Here is a 5,641-nt window from a genome sequence, read left to right on the forward strand (position 1 = left end):
TTACTAAGGGGGTATGCACTCCCATTAGGCACATCGCTATGTCTCCAACCTTGAAATCAGATTGGACACTGCCACCCTTATTTTCTGTTTCATGTAGATTTTTCTTGGTACTTGCTTTTTATTACAGTAACCACTGAAATCCCAGCTTTGTGAAGCTCTGACATCTTTGATAGAAAAATAGCACAAAAAAAAAAAAAGAAGAAGAAGAAGAAAAGAAAAAGAAAGAAAGAAAAGTAGCACAGGGACTTCCCTGGTGGCACAGTGGTTAAGAATCCGCCTGCCAATTCAGGGGGACATGGGTTTGATCCCTGGTCCGGGAAGATCCCACATGCCGCGGAGCATCTAAGCCCGTGTGCCACAACTACTGAGAACGCGCTGTAGAGCCCGCGAGCCACAAATACGGAGTCCATGTGCCACAGCTACTGAAGCCCTTGCACCTAGAGACCGTGCTCCACAACAAGAGAGGCCGCGATAGTGAGAGGCCCGCGCACCGTGATGAAGAGTGGCCCACACTTGCCGCAACTAGAGAAAGCCCTCGCACAGAAACGAAGACCCAACACAGCCATAAATAAATTAAAAAAAAAAAAAAAAGATCTTCTTTAAAAAAAAAAAAAATTACAAAAGAGAACACAATGTGACTGCAGAGGCAGAAAAAAAAAAAAGAAAAGTAGCACAATCTAATGCTGAAATTATGAACTACCTCGACTTCATGGTTTGCAGTAGATGTCAGGAATTGCTGTATTTCCCTCAACTTATAAAAATCTTCCAGTATGTGAGTTTCTTGCGGTACTCTGGGCAGTTTGGTGCCCAGTTTGGGAACTGCAAATCTAGACAATCCAAATATTATGAAGACCTTACTTTGTCAACAAGAACTGCATAAACTGTGTCTGGCTGACTCTCCAACTGACCTCATTTTTACCACTCTGGCCCTCCCTCCCTTGCAGACAAAATGGCCCTTTTGCTGTTTCCTGACCTCTCTGATTACCTTGCTACCTCAGTGCCTTTGCATTAAATATATATATATATATATATATATATATATATATATTATATTTATTTGGTTGCGTTAGGTCTTAGCTGTAGCCATGCGGATCTTTTCGTTGCAGCACGTGGGCGTCTCTCTAGTTGTGGTGCACAGGCTCCAGAGAGCCGGGGCTCAGTAGTTGCGGCTCGGGTTTAGTTGCCCTGTGGCGTGTGGGATCTTTGGGATCTTGGGATCTTTGGGATCTTAGTTACCCGACCAGGGATCGAACCCTTGTCCTCTGCATTGGAAGGGGGATTCTTAACCACTGGACCACCAGGGAAGTCCCCTCAGTGCCTTTGCATTTGCTGTAGCTCCTACTTGGAATGCTCTTCCCCCATGGGTTGCTGCCCTAACTCACTCAGGGCTGTCCGCTGGTCCCTGTGTACACCAGTCACAACCCGCCCCCCACCCCACCGCCCCAAGCCTTTACTCATCTCCAGAGCGCTCAAGTTGACCTGCCTACCATTCTGCACTTTCAGGGGTGCTTTGCCCCACACAAAACCTCTTTGAAAATATAATTACATTTGGAATTAGTGGTCCAGGATTACTTCAATAGCAGCAAAGTAAAATTGCAGTGTTGATGTAGTTAAAATGTTAACAAACACCAAAAAAAGTAAACTGAATAATAAAGACCAAAGGAAGTAAAGGAAATAATGAAAATGCACAGAACTGTCATAATTTGAACTAGCAAGCCAGGAATACTCTGTGGTGGCAGTGGTACTTGGCTGCTGAGACCTCTAAATCCAAACTGTTCCTGGATGGGTGAAGAAACATCTCCCCCTCCGGAGGAAGGAACTGCAAAGTCTCATTGCCAAGAGGCTTGCATTCTAGGCTGGGAGGGATTTGTGGATGAGCTTTGCAATGCACCACACCATCTTTTTCCCATTGATCTTTGGTGCCATTGTTGGTTTTTTTTTTCTTTTTTCTCATTAAACTTTGTTTTAAGGGGTCTCAAAATTCTGTGCCAGATGTTTGGTCAAGTTGTTTCCATTAAAAAGTGCTGATTTTAAAAACTAATAACTTAAAACTGACACACACACACACATGCACACAAGCCAAACATTCTCTTTCCTTCTGAAGGCTTTTATGATACACTGATATTATTAACCAGTTTAAATGGCCAATTGAGACAAACAGTGCTGAGATCATTCTTTCACCACTGGTTAAGATGGGGGTGGCAGGTATTGGGGATCATATTAATTTAGCCTTCTGAGCTTTCTGGGCAGACTTGGTGACCTTGCTAGCTCTAGCAGCCTTCTTGGCCACTGTTTTGATGACATCCATAGCAACTGTGTGTCTCATGTCAAGAACAGTAAACGACCCAAAGAGGGATCAGAGAAGCTCTCAACACACACGGGCTTATAGGAACCATATCAACCATGGCAGCCTCACAAGATTTCAAGGATCTGGGGCCATCTTCTGGCTTCTTCTCAGAACGGCAATCAACCTCCTTCAGCTCAGCAAATTTGCAAGCAATGTGAGCTGGGTGACAATCCCACACAGGTGCATAGCCAGCACTGATTTGGCCTGGATGGTTTGGGATAGTCCGGAAGTCAGCTGCTTCCATTGGTGGGTCATTTTTGCTGACACCACCCACATTGCCATGGTGAATATCTTTGACAGACACCTTTTCGATGTTGAAGCCCACATAATCCCCCGGAAGAGCTTCACTCAGAGCTTCATGGTGCGTTTCATCAGACTTGGCTTCAGTTATAACGTTGACTGGAGCCAAGGTGACCACCATGCTGGGTTTGAGAACACCCGGCTCCACAGGGACAGTATCAATTCCGTCAATTTTGTAGATGTCCTGGAGGGGCAGACAAATGAGTTTGTCAGTTGGATGAGTTGGTGGCAGAATGCAATCCAGAGCTTCAAGCGGTGTGGTTCCACTGGCATTGCCATCTTTATGGATGACTTTCCATGGCTCCAGCATGTTGTCACCATTCCAACCAGAATTGGCACAGATGCTACTGTGTCAGGGTTATAGCCAATTTTCTTAATGTAGGTGCTGACTTCCTTAATGATTTCCTTGTATCTCTTTCTGGCTGTAGGAATCCCTTTTGTTAACACCAACAATGAATTGCTTCACACCCAGTGTGTAAGCCAGAAGGGCACACTCATGGGTCTGCTTGTTCTTGGAACACTTGCTGCAAATTCACCAACACCATCAGCAACAATGAAGACAGCACAGTCTGGCTGAGAAGTGCCTGTGATCATGTTTTTGATAAAGTCTCTGTGTCCTGTGGCATCAATGATGGTCACATAATACTTGGTGGTCTTGAATTTCCACAGGGAGATATTGACGGTGATACAACATATCAATCGTGATGCCACACTTACATTCATCTTTCACTTTGTCCAAGACCCAGGTATCCTTGAATGAGCTCTTTCCCATCTCAGCAGCCTCCTTCTCAAATTTTTCGGTGGTTTTTTGGTCAGTCCCACCATATTTGTAGATCAGATGGCCATTAATGGTAGACTTGCCTGAATCTAAGTGTCCAGTGATGACAATGTTGATATGAGTCTTTTCCTTCCCATTTTGGCTTAGATTCAGCCGTGGGTTTCATGACAGCTGTGTTCTGGTGGAAAACCCGTTGTGAAAAAAGTAGTGCTACCTTTATCATATGTCAAGTTCCTGTATATGCAAAGGTCTTTGTTTTCTTTTGAATCAAGTTTTAATTTTGGAATAATTCTAGATTTGCAGAAAAGTTGAAAAGAGGAATTCCATACACCCTCATCCAGTTTCATCTAATATCCATATTTTTCATGCTTATTTGGGACTTTTGTTAAAACTAAGAAACCAACTTTGGTACATTGCTATTAACTAAACTCCAGACTTTATTCGTATTTTACCAACTTTTCCCCTAGTGTCCTTCTCCTGTCCCAGGATCGAGTCCAGGGCATCACAGAGCATTTAGTTGTTATGTCTCCCCACTCTCATCTGATCTTTGACAGTTTCCCAGTTTTTCCTTGTTTTTCATGATCTTGACAGTTTTAAAGAGTACCGGTGATGTATTTTTTAGACTCCCTCAATTTAGATTTGTCTGACGTCTTTCACATGATTGGGCTGGGGTTATGGGTTTGGGGAAGGATGCTATAGACGTGAAATGCCCTTCTCATCACATCACGTCAAGGGTAACTGATAGCAACAGCACTTATCACTGGTGATGTTAACCTTGATCACTTGGTTAAGGTAGTGTTTGTCATGTTTCTCCACTCTGAAGTTATAATTTTTCCTTTTCCATACTCTAATCTTTGGAAGTTGGTCACTAAGCCTACACTGGAGGAGGTGGGGAGGGAGTGTTTGATCTAAGCTCCACCTCTTGGAGCAGGAAGTAACTACATATATTACTTGGATTACTTTTGTAAGAAGATTTGTAAGGAATCTTACCTTGTAAGGAAGATCTTCTCCCCATTTATTTATTTATACAATCATTTAATATCTGTATAGACATGTACATTTATTTTATACCTGGGATTATAATCCAATACTATGTTAATTATTTTGTCACTCAAATTGTTCCATTGGGAATTATTTCAAGTTGGTTCCTGTGTCCCTTTGACATATCCTCCATTTTTCGGGAAACATTTCTTACTTTCTGGTACTACAAGATGCTCAGGGCTTGTTTAATATGTGCTCTGTCCCAGCCTTAGAATTTGCCATTTCTCCAAAGAGTCCTGGCTCCTTTTATTTGGTAATGGTATTAGAAATCAAGATGTGGGCACTGGGTGTGCTCATTGCCACTGGGGTGTCACTGCTTCTAGGTTCTGTCAGTGAAAAGAGCTAGGAAATATATACACGTGTACAAACCCAGGTATAATACATATCTATACTTATTTCTGTATCAATCTATCTCTGTTTATATTAAGTTAAATATGCGATCACAGTGATATCTCCAACTCTTATCAGCCTCACAGGGTTCATTCTAGCCTTACCTTCTTGTTTATAAGTAACTGCCCTCTTCAACAGTGAGAAACCTGACCCCCACCATTTTCCATCCATTTGCTTGTTTGTTTAATTCCAGGATGCATAAAAGCAGTTTCAGAGTTGTTAACGTATACCTCCACGACACAGGTCTGTTTTTGAGTCTATATTCTGTTACACCGCTCTATTTGTCTTTTTTTTTTTTTTACCACTACCATTCTAATTTGACTATTATAATTTTAAGATATGTCTTCATGCATGATAAGGAAGTATTTTTGACCCAGCTACTCATAGACCTTTATTTTTCCACACAAATTTATCATGATTTTTTTTTGAGTTTCTTAATTTTGACTGGAATGGCAATAATTTGTTTTATAGCTTAATTTAGGAAGAATTAACTAACAAATATACACTGTGAAGACATTCTTCCTTGAAACATTTTATTGTCTATTTAGTCAGATCTTCTTTTACAATTTTCTCCTTAAAGATGTTGTGCAGTCATTTTAGTTTAATTCTGAAATAATTTACAGGTTTTTTTTCCTTTGTGATGGTGTCTTGTTTTCTGCTACATTTTTAAATTAGTTATTGCTAGTGCAGAGGTAATGATACCAATTTTGGTGACTTGATCCTATATCTGACAACCTGGCTAAACTTTTATTTAGTTTGTATTTCTGTTGAATTTTATAAGTAGA

General features: G+C 41.3%; 1 pseudogene across 1 annotated transcript; it reads right to left on the reverse strand.

The window, feature by feature from the left end:
* Positions 1-2,227: 2,227 nt before the first annotated feature.
* Positions 2,228-3,584, reverse strand: LOC309628973 (elongation factor 1-alpha 1 pseudogene; annotated as a pseudogene). Its single transcript has one exon. The product of its transcript is annotated as an elongation factor 1-alpha 1 pseudogene (transcript).
* Between the last annotated feature and the right edge of the window lie 2,057 nt (positions 3,585-5,641).

This window comes from Balaenoptera borealis (assembly GCF_965194805.1).
Source record: "Balaenoptera borealis genome assembly, chromosome: 5".
NCBI lineage: Eukaryota > Metazoa > Chordata > Mammalia > Artiodactyla > Balaenopteridae > Balaenoptera > Balaenoptera borealis.